This window comes from Paroedura picta, chromosome 3 (assembly GCF_049243985.1).
Source record: "Paroedura picta isolate Pp20150507F chromosome 3, Ppicta_v3.0, whole genome shotgun sequence".
NCBI classification, from domain to species: Eukaryota; Metazoa; Chordata; class Lepidosauria; order Squamata; family Gekkonidae; genus Paroedura; species Paroedura picta.
Window position 1 is genome coordinate 89,071,883 of NC_135371.1, and position 15,286 is coordinate 89,087,168.

At 47.4% G+C, this 15,286-nt stretch overlaps 1 long non-coding RNA gene across 1 annotated transcript in view; it reads right to left on the reverse strand.

Moving 5' to 3' along the window:
- Nucleotides 1–12,604, reverse strand: part of LOC143832402 (uncharacterized) — an 82,943-nt gene extending 70,339 nt beyond the window's left edge. The window contains exon 1 of the long non-coding RNA XR_013229241.1: nucleotides 12,545–12,604. This is a non-coding gene — a long non-coding RNA (uncharacterized LOC143832402). The remainder of the gene's footprint in view (nucleotides 1–12,544) is intronic.
- Between the last annotated feature and the right edge of the window lie 2,682 nt (nucleotides 12,605–15,286).

Sequence of the window (15,286 nt, forward strand, 5' to 3'; positions counted from 1 at the left end):
AGTAGCACCTCTAAGACCAACAAAGATTTATTCAGGGTGTGAGCTTTCGTGTGCAAACTATGATCTTCTTACGTGATAGGGAAAATATAGCAAAAATCAATTCTGTTACATCAGTAGACTGTGTCACAACCAAATACAGCCAGTGATAATCCTTGATCAAAACAGCCAGTCTATCCCCTAGAATTCAGTGTACTTTACAAAAACACAGGGAGAAACCAAGCTGCCTTTTATTCATAGAATCATAGAATCATAGAGTTGGAAGGGGCCATACAGGCCATCTAGTCCAACCCCCTGCTCAACGCAGGATTCGCCCTAAGCATCCTAAAGCATCCAAGAAAAGTATGCATCCAACCTTTGCTTGAAGACTTCCAGTGAGGGGGCGCTCACCACCTCCTTAGGCAGCCTATTCCAATGCTGAACTACTCTGACTGTGAAAAACTTTTTCCTGATATCTGTGTAGATTTTTAGCTAATGTAGCATCACATCATGAAGAGACTTGGTCTGCAAGTTCTTTGGCTGCAGTTTTTGGTCCTGATGTCTTTCAGTAAGTTAGATACCACAGACTTTTGCTGTCTGCTTTCAGTGCAGCTTTTCAGTTATCATTATGACTTTTTCTAAATGATTTGATAGTTAAATGACTTGACAGAACAATTTTTGGCTTCCTCTGCTTAAAATTTATTTTATTGTTGGTTCAGCAATAAGTACATTTGATAAAAATGGCTGACCCAAAATTCACTATTAAATGTTGTGAAGTTCAACTGTTTAATATAAAAATAAAGTGTTATGTTATTTATTTCACTAATATTAAAGACCGTTGTAGCTGATACAGTCACCCAGCAGTCCTCAGATGTCTTTAAGCTATGCTGGCTGCACCCTGATTGGCCAGTATTAGAATCATAGAATCATAGAATCATAGAATCATAGAGTTGGAAGGGGCCATACAGGCCATCTAGTCCAACCCCCTGCTCAACGCAGGATTAGCCCTAAGCATCCTAAAGCATCAAAGAAAAGTGTGTATCCAACCTTTACTTGAAGACTTCCAGTGAGGGGGTGCTCACCACCTCCTTAGGCAGCCTATTCCACTGCTGAACTACTCTGACTGTGAAAAACTTTTTCCTGATATCTAGCCTAAATCATTGTACTTGAAGTTTAAACCCATTACTGCGTGTCCTCTCCTCTGCAGCCAGCAGAAACAGCATCCTGCCCTCCTCCAAGTGACAACCTTTCAAATACTTAAAGAGGGCTATCATGTCCCCTCTCAACCTCCTTTTCTCCAGGCTGAACATTCCCAAGTCCCTCAACCTATCTTCATAGGGCTTGGTCCCTTGGCCCCAGATCATCTTCGTCGCTCTCCTCTGTACCCTTTCAAGTTTATCTACGTCCTTCTTGAAGTGAGGCCTCCAGAACTGCACACAGTACTCCAGGTGTGGTCCTACCAGTGCCGTATACAATGGGACTGTGACATCTTGTGATTTTGATGTGATGCCCCTGTTGATACAGCCCAAAATGGCATTTGCCTTTTTTACCGCTGCATCACACTGCCTGCTCATGTTTAGTTTACAATCCACAAGTACCCCAAGGTCTCGTTCACACACAGTGCTACCTAGAAGCGTATCCCCCATCCAGTAGGCATGCTTTTAATTTTTCTGACCCAGATGCAGAACTTTACACTTATCTTTATTAAATTGCATCTTGTTCTCATTTGCCCATTTTTCCATTGTGTTCAGATCTCGTTGAACTCTGTCTCTATCTTCCGGAGTATTTGCCAGTCCTCCCAATTTGGTGTCATCTGCAAACTTGATGAGTAGTCCCTCCACCCCCTCATCTAGATCATTAATAAATATGTTAAAAAGTACCGGGCCGAGCACCGAGCCCTGAGGTACCCCGCTACTCACCTCTCTCCAGTCTGATGAAACACCATTGACAACAACTCTTTGAGTGCGATTCTCTAACCAATTCCCTATCCACCTAACTATCTGAAAATCCAGACTGCAGTCCTTCAATTTATCCACCAGAACATCATGGGGAACCTTGTCAAAAGCTTTATTAAAATCCAAGTAAATGACATCAACCGAATTTCCCCGATCCAGCAAACCTGTTACTTGGTCAAAAAAGGAAACCAGGTTGGTCTGGCAGGACCTGTTGGAGACAAATCCATGCTGACTTCCTTGGATCACCAAATTGTCCTCCAGATGTATGCAGATCGCTCCCTTTAATATCTGCTCCATTATCTTCCCCACAACAGAGGTCAGACTCACTGGTCTGTAGTTTCCCAGGTCATCCTTCCTCCCTTTTTTGAAGATCGGAATAACATTTGCTCTCTTCCAGTCCTCCGGGACATCTCCAGTCCTTAAAGAGGTTCCGAAGATGATGGACAAGGGCTGTGCAAGTTCTCTGGAAAGTTCTTTGAGCACTCTCGGGTGCATTTCATCTGGACCAGGGGATTTGAACTCATCCAGTGCAGCTAAATGCCTCTCGACAACCTCTCTATCCATGTTAACCTGCCACCCAGACACTGTCCTTTGGCTATGGCCATCTCTAGATGTGCCTAACCCCTTTGACCTGTGGGAAAAAACAGATGTAAAATAGGCACTAAGCCTTTCTGCTTTCTCTGCATGTTCCATTAGAGTTTGTCCATCCGCACCCAACAGTGGGCCTATTGCCTCCTTTACTTTATGTTTGCTCCTCACATAACTGAAAAATCTTTTCTTGTTACAATGGGCTTCCCTGGCCAATCTTAGCTCACTCTCAGCTTTGGCCTTTCTTATGATTGATCTACAGTGCCTAGTAACCTGTAGGTACTCTTCTTTAGAGCTCTGTCCTTCCCTCCATTTCCTGAACATTTTCCTTTTCTTTCTTAATTCCTCTTGAAGTTCTCTGTTCATCCAAATAGGCTTCTTAGAGCTCCTGCAGTGTTTTCGTCTTTCTGGGATAGTCATTGATTGAGCATGCAATAGCTCCTGTTTGAGTAGCGCCCACCCTTCACATGCTCTCTTCCCTTCCAGCATTCTTGTCCATGGTATGACACTCATCATGTCTCTGAGTTTATTAAAGTTTTCCCTACGAAAATCCAACATCCGCGTCTGGCTACAAGCTTCCTTGGCTACCCATCTCAAAAGGAATTCTATGAGGACATGGTCACTTCCCCCTAGGGTCCCCACCTCCTTCACCTCATCCACCAACTCTTGCCTGTTGGTCAGTATTAAGTCCAGTATGGCTGAACCTCTTGTGGGTTCATCTACCATTTGATAAATGAAATTGTCAGCCAGGCAGGTCAGAAAGTTGCATGACTGAGGACGCTTCGCAGAATTTGTTTCCCAGCACACATCTGGGAAATTGAAGTCACCCATGATGACAAGGTCCTGCCGCTTGGATATTTTCTCAAGCTGCTCACAAAGTGCAGCATCCACATCCTCTCGTTGGTCAGGTGGTCGGTGGCAGACACCAACCACCACACTGTTTGTTTTCCCCTCACTTATTTTCACCCAGATGCTTTCCACTGTAGATATGCTCTCCTTCACTAGAATTTCCTGACAGGTAAGCCCTTTCCTCACATACAGTGCCACATACAGTGCCACTCCTCCACCACATTAGTGATCAAAGGTTTTCACCTCCCCATATGTTGCTTGCTCCATCCGTCTCCTTACAACTGTGAAACATTCCTCCCAGGGAATTGCTAGTAAATGATCTAAATCCAGCCAATGAGTAACTTGTATTAGAACATTCATATGGACCAATCAGATGACTCTGTTAAGTCAATCAGATGCCTTGGTGGGTCCAGCTCAAAGTGTATATTAGTTTATGAGCTCTAGTGTTTGCTGTTCAGAATTTCTTGTTGGAGTTGGTATTAATGAGCTGTGTTTTCAAAGAGATTTGCATCTGTGTCTGCCAAACCCACAGACCTAACACAACCCTTTGGTGACTTGATACCATCTGAGTTGCATGAATGAACTATACCTGGTTGTTTGCTACTGTTCAACAACAGTCACCCTACAAAAGCCAATGTGCTATAGTGGTTAGAGCTTCAGAGTAGGATTTGGGAAAACCCAAGTTCAAGTCTCAATCTTGCTGTGGAAGCTCACTGGATGATTTTGGCCCAGTCACGTACTTTCAAACCAACCTACCCCAGTAGGTTGTTGTGTGGATAAAAAATAGTTGAGGAGAATAATGTAAGCTGCTTTGGTACCCATTGTGGAAAAGAATGAGTATTGACTTCATTAAGTCAATAAATAACTATACTGCTGAAGATGGGAGACAAATAAAAGGTAGGTTGAAGAATGGCTGAGAAGAAGAGAATGAGGTAAAGAAACGGAAGAAGATATTGGGTGAATGTGGAAATACTGTGTGGAGGGGGATATAGGGAAAGTGAGGCAACCCCAACCCCAAGTCCTTCAGGGTTCCCTACTATGCAAGTGTCTAGGCCCAGTTGAACTAGATAGAGATTGCTGGGGGACGAGGGGGAGAGCTTAAAACAGAGGAGAAGATAAAGGTAGGTTGGTTGTTGGGTGGGAAGGAGATTGGGTTGCCAACTCCACATTAGGAAGTTCCTAGAGTTTAGGGGAGTGGAACCTAAGGACAAAAAGGATCTAATTCCAGTGGGACTAGGATTGCCAACCTCCAGGTGAGGGGTGCTGATTATCTAGGGTCATTCTGTACCCAGAAAATTACATGAAAGGGTTACCTCTTACAGAAGCTTTTTAAAAAAATGTTTTACAGAATGTCATCAGCATCCAGTGTTCCAGCAGCAAACTGGCAGCTACATCCTCCATTTTAAAGCAGTATCTTAAAGCGTGAGCGAGAGGAGAACAACCAGAAACCCCTAGTGAAATAGCTATGTGTGACCAAAGTGGCCAGAAGTAGCGTGATTTCCATCTCCAGCACCCGCCCTTATGCCCGCTTCCCTTTCCCTTCTCCCTGGAATGGGGCTTTTTTTTCTTTTTGTAGCAAGTTGCCTGGAGCAACAAATACACGTTGCTTAAGCCAGGCAGAGTAAAAAAAAAAATTCCACTCACCAGTTGCTGCACAAAGCATGCCTCTCAACCCAACCACCCCACAAAATTGGGAAAAAATTACTTTTGTGGATCTTCAAGCCTCATAATTCCACAATGGGGTGGCATTAAAATATGCACTATGAATCTATGATTAGATACATAGGCATAGCAATGGAGAATTTCTACTTAAAAAAAAAAGATTACTTTCCCTTTAAACCTAGGAGAAAGCTGATTGGCTGGTTGCCATGTTTGACAGGCAGGGGGAGATTCACTGGTATTGGGAGTCCATTTTAATTTGCCATGCAGAGTGCCTGGAGGCGTGGGAAAGTGGGAGAAGAAAGTGAGAGAGCGAGGAGATGAGAAATGAGAGGGGGCCCGGTTATTAATAGCATTAAGCAATTGTGCTGGCTTAACACAATTTTTTTAGAAGTGCAGAATGGCTCCCAGAATTACAACTGTTCTCCAGATAACAAAGATGCATTCCCTTTAGAGAATGGCTGCTTTGGAGGATGAATTCTGTGGCATTGCACCCTGCTGAGGCTGCTTCCCTCCTGAAACCTCACCCTCACAAGGTTCCACCCCCAAATCTCCAGGAATTTCCCAACTTGGAGCTGGAAACCCAAAGGGGAACGGATTTCTGTTGTTGGGAGATCCATTGTGATTCCAAGACATCTGCAGGTTGGCAACCTTATAAGGAGAGAAGGAGGCAGGAAAAGGAGGAGAAGAAGGAGGCAATGGGGGCTTTCAGGAAAGGGAAAGTATGGGGGAGAGGAAATGAGAGACCTCCAGCAAGTCCTTGTGGGTTCCCATATCTTGACACCGCCCGTGGCGCCACGGGCGCCACGGACTATATAAAAGGGTAAGGGGTTCTGGGGCGGGATGTGTCCGTGATGAGGAAGGGTCCGAATTGGACCCTTCCTCTGGACAGATAATCGGAGGGACCAATCGGCAGGCGCTTCGCGCCTGCCGATTGGTCCCTCCGATTCCCAGCCCCGAGCAACTGCGAGCCGCGCGCAGCGCGGCTTGCAGTTGCTCCTTAGCAGGCGGCTGGATGCGTCAGGAGGCGCAAAGCGCGGCCGGACGTATCAGGAGGCGCAAAGCGCCTCCTGATGCATCAGCCTGCCGTGCAGGGAGCACCTGCCAGCCGCGCGTAGCGCGGCTGGCGGGTGCTCCCTGCCCGGCGGCCTGGCGCATCGGGAGGCGCGAAGCACCTCCCGACGCCTCCTCCAACAACAACATGGAGCCCCGCAGCCTGCTGCCGAGCCGCTGGCTGCACTTGCCTCCCGCCGCCGCCTCCACGGAGCCCTGCAGCCCGCCGCCGAGTCGCTGACCGCCCAGAAGCCGGTGGGGCTGTCAGCCCAACAATCCACAGGCTTCTGCTGCACCCGCGGCGGGAGCAAAGCTTGCGGCCCCATCAGCGCCGCCGCCGGAGACGTCCGCACCGCCCCTGACGCCCCCGCACCCAGCGGCTATGCCTCCGCCGCCTCTTGCTGCTGCGTGGACCTCTGCTGCTGCCGCTGGGCCGAAGACTCCTTCTCCCGCCCGTCAGCCAGCCAGCCAAGCTCGCCTTGCTCAACAAGGCTGCAGGGCCTGCCGCGCGGCCTGTGCACCTACTCCGCGGGGCGGGGAGAAGAGCTTGAGGAGCCCTCGACGAGCGGCCAGGGCGGCCGCAAGGACGGGACTCAGAGAGGGAGGGAGAATGCCTCCGAATGGCTCTCCGCTCTTCTTCCCTCCTATGCTTTCGGTAGGCTGCTCCACGGGGGGGGGGGAATTAACTCCTAGGGCCCGCTGTATTCAGACAACAGCGGGCTTATTTTCTAGTGTATACATAATCTGAGAATCTGGGAATAGAGAAAAGAATGTAATATACAAACTGAGGCCTGGACCAAAATTATCTCTAGAATTTTGAATCTCTGGTATCCTTTTACCATCTTTAGTATTCCTTGTATCTTTTTATTGAACCTCAATGTGCTGGCAGAGAGATCTCCCACTATTCATTATACATTGCATTCCCAGAGAACCAGCCTATCCTGCCTTCAAGTGGAAATAAAATTATATCCTGCAAGGGAGAAAAGAGTGTTTTCAAGCAGAGGATTGGCATTAAGACAGAAGGCTATCCTTTCTTTCTAGCGGCATAACATCGCCTTCTCAACTTTTGCCCTCTTTCCTGCCTTTTTCACATCCATTAATAAAAACCTGGAGCCAACCAAACCGAACCGATAAGCATTCTTATTTGACAAAAAGTCTAGTTATAAATATCAATAGAGGTAAAGAACTGTCAGGTAAAGTCTTGTCAGGCTGTCAAGTGGGTGATTGAATTGCATGCTAAGTCTGCTGCATTCCAGTAGGAATAAAGATATTGGCCAGATACAGCAAGATTCTTCTTAAAATAAGGCTCAGTTTACTGAATGACTTGGCAGGTACTGGAGAAGACTCTTGCGAGTCCCTTGGACTGCAAGGTGAACAAACCGGTCAGTCCTAGAGGAGATCAGCCCTGACTGCTCCTTAGAAGGCCAGATCTTGAAGATGAAAATCAAATACTTTGGCCACCTCATGAGAAGGAAGGACTCCCTGGAGAAGAGCCTCATGCTGGGAGCGATTAAGGGCAAAAGAGAATGAGGTGGCTGGATGGAGTCACTGAAGCAGTAGGTGCAAACTTAAATGGACTCTGGGGAATGGTAGAGGACAGGAAGGCCTGGAGAATCATTGTCCATGGGGTCGCGATGGGTCGGACACGACTTCGCACCAAACAACAACAAAGGAGAGATGTTTCTGTTCACTCAGACTAAACAGGACATGGTAAAGCAACTGCCGCATTCTATAAGTTTTCAAATCCAAATTATAAAGGTAAAGGTAAAGGTATCCCTTGTGAAAGCACTGGGTCATGTCTGACCCTTGGGGTGATGCCCTCTAGCGTTTTCATGGCAGACTCAATACGGGGTAGCCTTGCCAGTGCCTTCCCCAGTCATTACCGTTTACCCCCCAGCAAGCTGGGTACTCATTTTACCGACCTCGGAAGGATGGAAGGCTGAGTCAGCCTTGAGCCAGCTGCTGGGATTGAACTCCCAGCCTCATGGGCAGAGCTTTCAGACTGCATGTCTGCTGCCTTACCGCTGTGTGCCACAAGAGGCTCTAAGCAATTATAGATCAATTTAAAAGCACATTTTACTTGATGTGATAACAGGACCATCCTAACTAGAGTCAATGGACAGAAAGGTGTGTTGCATTGCAAACCAGTTTCTAATGAAGTCCTTAAGATTTTATGTTTTCCCTGAAGATGTTTGTGGGTCAGATTGAGAGACATGTTCTGAAGTTTGGTGCTTCCAAGTTCAAACCAGGACCAGGGCATGGAGGAGTGAGGGTTGGCTTTCCCCTTGCACTCAGAGCAAATTCAGATCAGGACTAAGGCACTGAGGAATGAGGACTTAGACTTTCCCCCTTGTTCCTATAGCAAATTCAGATCAGGAAGAAGGCATGGAGGCGTAAGGGCTTAGACTTTTCCCCTTGCTCTATTTTCCAACCTGAAACAGCCCCTGGGAGCCATGGCTGTCTTAATAGGATTTAGGCCCACAGGCAAAACAATGCCTGGGTCCCTACCTACACAACCACTCACAGGAAGAGAAATGTAAATTATTGATTATTTACCCCATGATGTTATATGTAAACCACCCAGAGCAGTATAGAAGGGCAGTATAAAAATCTTAAATAAATTAATTAATTAAATAAAATGTATTTATCAGTACCACAAACAAAACCAGTGTTTAAACATTTAAAAACATGCTGTATAGAAAAGATTAACCAAAACAAATATTTGGGCAATATAACATGAGTCTTGAAGTTGAAAAACAAAAATTTCAACATATAAATGGCACACAATTGGTAATATAAACAGCTTGTCACAAACTATCTATCTGGAACAGCTTTGTTGTATAATACAAAGCAAAGGCCTAGGTGGGGGGACAGTGGGCTGAGCCAGTCCGATCTTTGGATCAATAGGGAAGCAACACAACCCGCCCCCCTGCCCGGCCAGGGGCAATCTGGTGACATCAATGCCAATATGACATCACTTCAGGCCTGCTGTGAAGGAGCCTGTGACAGCCCCTGACTGAGGGGAGGGAGGCGTTTCAGAAAGCAATGCAGAAGAGTCTGTGGGCATGGATCCATGCCAGTCTGGCTTCTGTCCTGGTCACAAGGTTGAGACGGTGTTGGTCTCCTCGTTAGATGACCTCTGTCGCCAGCCTGACTGAGGCGGCTCTGCTGTACTAGTTCTTTTAGATCTGTCGGCCGCGTTTGACGTGGTCGATCACGAGTTGCTAGCAAGCCGTCTCACCGGTACGGGGATAAGGGTTACAGCCTTCCGCGGGATACACTCCTTCCTCCAAAGCCGGACACAGAGGGTAGCTGTGAGAGAGGAATTATCGGGCCCTTACTGGCTCCCTTGTGGGGTCCCACAGGGCTCAGTGCTCTCTCCCACATTATTCAACATCTTTATGTGCCCTCTGGTTCAACTGGTGCAGAGTTATGGGCTAGGTTGCCATCACTATGCCGATGACACTCAGTTCTTTCTCCTCATGAATGGCCGCCCGGACTCCCCCCCAGATCCATTTGCCAGATGTTTGGAAGCAGTGGCTGGATGGCTCGAGCAAAGTCGCCTGAAACTCAACCCCTCCAAGATGGAGGTCCTGTGGTTGGGCCGTACAGGAGCAGACCAGGAAGCGCGCTTGCCCTCTCTGGCCGGGATGCAACTTAAGATCACGTCTCAGGCCAGAAACCTGGGGGTGACCATAGATGCCTCACTAACACTCGAGGCACAGGTCAAACAGGTAGCTGGCCGGGCATTTTTCCATCTCCACCAAGCTCGGCTACTAGCACCCTATCTGTTCTCTGAACACTTGGCCACAGTGATCCATGCGACGGTCACCTTGAGATTAGATTTCTGTAACTCGCTCTACACTGGCCTGCATTTGGGCTTGATCCGGAAACTGCAACTGGTCCAAAACACGGCTGCTAGGGTCCTCACGGCTACATCTTAGAAGGCACATATCCAGCCAGTGCTGAGGCAGCTGTATTGGCTATCGGTTATCTTCCGGATCAAGTTCAAGGTTTTATTTATTTATTTATTTATTTATTTATTTATTTATTTATTTATTTATTTATTTGTTATATTTCTATACCGCCCTCCCCAGAGGCTCAGGGCGGTTTACATTAAACATATAAATAATACATGGAACAGTCTTCATTGATACTCATACATAATAATAATAATAATAACAGTGGTTGTAACAGAAAACAGTATAGTGAACAGTATAACAATAATAATAATATAACAGTATAACAATGCAACCGTGCAAATGGCACAACAGGTCCAGAGCACTCTGGTGGAGTTATGGTTTTGACCTTCAAGGCCATCCGTGGTCTGGGCCCAGTGTATATGAGGGACCGCCTATCACCCTATACCTCACCGCAGGGCCTTACGCTCTGCGGGGGCTAACCTATTGGTCAGTCCCAGTCCCAAGGAAGCTCGCCTGGCCTCGACCAGGCCCAGGGCCTTTTTGGTCCTGACCCCAACCTGGTGGAATGACCTGGAAGAGCTCTGGGCCCTGCGGGAATTGTCATCATTCTGCAGGGCCTTCAAGATGGAGCTCTTCCGCCAGGCTTTCAGCTTAGGCCGGGCAGCAAGAAGATCTCGCCCCCCTCACAAATGTGATGGTTGCATCTGTCATCTGCCCCCTCCCTTTCCCTTCTTAGTGGGTGTGGAATTGGGTTAGTTATATTGAATTTTGCCGCCATTCTTGTCTTAACTTTTGTATTAATTGTATTATGTTTTATTGTGCTTTTATTGTTATAGAGGATTGTTTTTTATGTGACCCACCTCGAGCCTCTAGGGGGAGGCAGGATATAAATACAACAACAACAACAACAACAACAACAATAATGATAATAGTACTGTCCTTTTGAGGGGGGAAGCTTTTTCCTTCTGCCAAACAGAGGCCACAGAAAAGCCCCTTCTCACTTAAAATACTGCTGTGGCCGGCCTCGCTGCTGGAGGGAAGAAGCAACTCTCTGTAGATTTGAGGCCTACCACAGAGGGTTGTTGTGCAGGTGAAACTGAATGCTGTTGCAGAGGTTCTTTTGCCTCCTGTTGTGGAAGTTCTTTTGCCATCTGCACAACAACCCTGTGCAGTAGGCCTCAAGTGTTTCAACTCCAAAACAACCTGTGTGGAAGGCCTTAGATTTTTCTTCCCTACAGCAACCCTGTCCAAACTCCAAAGCAGCCCTTTCTGCCTGGGGAGCTGATCTTTATAGTCTGCAGATGAGCTGTAATTACAGGAGCTATCCAGGCCCCACCTGGAGGTTGGCTACCCTTGGGTTGGAAATATTCCAGGAGGTTTTGCGGTGGGACTTCAAATACATACAAGTCCAGCCTCCAAAGTAGCCATTTTTGCCTGCAGAGCTGATCATTATAATCTAGAGATGAGTAGCAATCTAAAGATGATGGTAGAGACTTGCAAACTGCGGATGGGGTGGAGCGGTGTGGGTGTGTGTCCCTCCTGTGCTATGGGCTTTAGCCAGCCCTTACCAGCAACTGTTTGTATTTTGGAATGCAGACAGGCAGACAGACAGAACAGCATCAGTCCTGTGAATCTGGAATGTCCAAGAAGATCTAAATAAAGAATATTTACAGCCTGAAACTGTAAATAGTGAACAAGTAAATGGCTGGAGAGACATGGGAACTAAAGTGAATGTTTTCAAGTTTGGCCTGGTAAATAAAAAAGATCAAAGGCATAAGTGGCCTAGGTGATCCACTTTTATTAGGCAACGATTTGGCCTTGTGGACAACAACAGAGACTGCAGCTGCCAGCAAAAGGCCTCAGGCTTCAGAAGGGCAGACATCACCAGCCAAGCAACCAAGGGGATTCAGGGATGCATGTGAGGGGAAAGAGCTTTCCCTTCAGCCTAATTTCTTGGAGATTAGCTGTATTTCAAGTGGATTCTCAGACCCCACATGGCATCCCTAAACCTCAGTGGGATACATTGTTACAGAGTCCCCCCTCCAAAGAAGCCATTTTTGACTGGGGAGCTGATCTTTATAGCCTGGAGTGGAATAGCAATTCCAGGATATCTCCAGGCCCCACCTGGAGGTTGGCTGTCCCAGGTCTGAACATATTCCTAGAAGTCTGAAATTGGGGCCTCAAAAGTGTGTAATGCCCCTGCAGCCACCTAGCACCCCCTGACCTATTTAAGGTCAAGAAAACATTGCCAAGAGGAGATAAGGTTGCCAGATCGGTGTAGGTTCATGTTCTGGAATTCCACACTACCTAGGTATGCATAAACTTTCCTAAGGTCAAGACGGCTGAGACCAGAGAGACCTCCTCTTAGGGTTGCCAGCTTCCAAGTGAGGCTCTCTACCCCACCTCCATCACGGGGAGTCTGCTATGGGGAGAGGAAGGGAAAGCGATTGTAAAGTGCTTTCAGACACATGAGGCCTGCTGAGTGACTGCAGCTCATTCCCAGGGTCATTTTGCATGAGGGAATTTCAGTGAAATCCTTACCAGATGCTGTCGCTTTAAAATCATGGTTTCAGACAATGCCATCAGTCTCCCATCCCAGTTTCGCTCCATCTGCCTATTTGTAGCGGAAGCAGGGAAATTGGTTAAACTGCATTCCCCTGGTCAAAATCCAACAGATGGTGCAATCTGTGAGGAGGTGTCATCAGTACTCATTGCGTCACGGAGATGTCCCTCCCCTGGTACCATGACTTCCGGGGGACGGGAGGCGGGTGTTTTTTTTTTAATGGAGAATGTTGAGTAGCAACACATAATCACAAGTCTGCTTAGAACCCTTTCAATTATCTGGCTGTCCCCTTGCTCTATATGTGAGCGTGTGTGTTACATTGTATTTTTTGCTCTTTTTCATTGGGGGGGGGGCACATGTAGAACTCCAGTAAAATACCGCCCCCTGTTTTTTGTCTGTGAATAGCTGGAAACTACAGGTAACTCCCCCCCACTGCTGGAAGGGGGTGAGGGGGGTGAGGTTGCCAGATCCAGACAAGTCAACTGCCAGGGAAGGGCAGAGACCACAGTTGGAATCAACTCTCCAAGGCATACATTTTCCCTAGGAGAAACGATCCCTCTAGTCTGGAGATGAATGACTGGAAAGTCCAGGTTACCCCCCTCCCCTTGTGTTTGGCTGGAAAATACAGGTTACCCCCCCCCCCAGGATTGACAGGTCCCCTCTGACTGCTGGAAGGGGATGGGGGGGGGGGTGGTTAGGTTGCCACAAGTTAACTGCCATGGCAGTTAAGTCTGCGCTATGAAACTATCAAAACTTGAAGACAGAGCTGTGACAGATAACCAATGCCTTTGTGAACAAATGAAATTGCGTTGCAATGATTACTTCAGTTTTTTTTTTTAAAGGAGGGGGGAGGCGGGCTTTGCATGGCTAGCCGAGGCTGATTGGTTGTCCAGTTGATTGGCAGGCTCGAGGTGGGAGGGGGCGAGGGACGTTTGTGACGTTTTCATTGCTCCTCAGCAAGAACCGGAAGTAGGTGAGGAATGCTGGAGGAGAAACACTCCCCCGAGGAAAACAGAGTTTTTGGCCAGGTGTGAAATGACAATGGAACGCTACAATACACAGCAATGGAATATTCAGTGTTGATTACGGATTTCTACCAGCTGTGTGGAATGGCCCCCAGTTCTCTCAGACCTCTCACAGCCCCACATCTCTCACAGGTTGTCTATTGTGAGGGACGAAGGGAAAAGGTGTTTGTAAACCACTTTGAGACTCCCTTGGTTAGTAAACAGCAGAGTACAAAAATCCAACTTTTCTTCTTCTAAGGAGCAACCATGAAAGAAGCATGTGGGCACATAACATTTTATAACAGTAAAAATTGAGACAGAAGGAGCAGGGTGGATACCCATGTACTGTGACTACCCCATGTGTATTAGGGCAGGGGTGTCAAGCGTTAAAAGAACTCACAACTAGCTTCTTAATAATAAGAAAGCTTTATTGAGAAGCACTACAAACATCAAGACTGGCGAAGTCAAATCTGACTTGAGGGCAGATTTGCTTCTTCTTATCAATACAATTCTCCCGCCCAAAACTTGAAAGTTCCCAAGGGAGGGGAGAAGGAGAGAAGAGACACATGCAATTAAAAACAGTAATACATTCTCATGGCCTTGACTGTTCTCCACGGTTGATAGCGAAACCAGGCCCAGCCGAGAGGCCCCAACAAGTGATAAGAGTTACAACAACATATATTTCACTTTCTACTAGTTAGCATGATTACAGGACCTGGAGCAACCAGGCGCCAAGCAATATAACTGTCATGGAAGAACTCAGGCTAATTTATGGCAGGGATTCTAACAATCCTGACATCCTTCCACCCTAAAAAGGACTCCCCCCCACACTAGCCCGCATCCACTGGTCGAGGGCAATCAGGGAAAGCACGGTGGAAAGCTCGAAGGAGGCGGGGGGCTTTCACATTCTCCGCCTCCACCCACTCCCTTTCCCCCGAAGGGAAATCTTTCCAATCCACCAAATATTGGAGTCGACCCTTGTGTACACGAGAGTCCAAGATCTGGTTGACCTCGTAGTGGGTGTCTTTATCAATATAGACAGGCACTGGTGTTGAGAGCGGAGGGTGCCACACATCCGGCACAGGGGCTCGTCGCAGCAGGCTGGAATGAAAAACCGGATGCACATTCCTGTAAGTTTTAGGCAAACGCAATTTCACAGTCACAGCATTGATCAGCTTCACAATGGGAAAGGGCCCCACAAACTTGGGACCCAGTTTCTTAGATTGTTGCTGACAGCGTAGGTTTTTTGTAGACAGGTAGGCAAGGTCACCCACTTTCCAGGCTGGTGCAGGTGCACGTTTTTTGTCTGCCTGGGACTTATAAGCTTGTTTAGCCTCCTCAAGGCTAGAGACAATGTCAGGCCAACCTGCACTAATAGTTGCTGCCCATTTAGTGACTTCAGGAGCTTCAGCAGAAACCAAATCCCAGGTGGGTGCAGCAACTAGGTCTGTCCCATACACCACCTTAAAGGGAGACACTCCAGTGGAGGCATGCACCCCGTTGTTGTAGGCAACCTCAGCAAGAGGCAAGAGGGCAAGCCAATCATTTTGTTGGTGATTAATAAAACAGCGCAGGTACTGTTCAAGAATTTGGTTCACCCGTTCAGTCTGCCCATTGGACTCAGGGTGGTAGCCCGATGTCAGGGCTTGCTCTATCCCCAGCAACTTCAAAAGCTCCCGCCAGAACTTGGCAATGAACTGAGAGCCCCGATCCGTG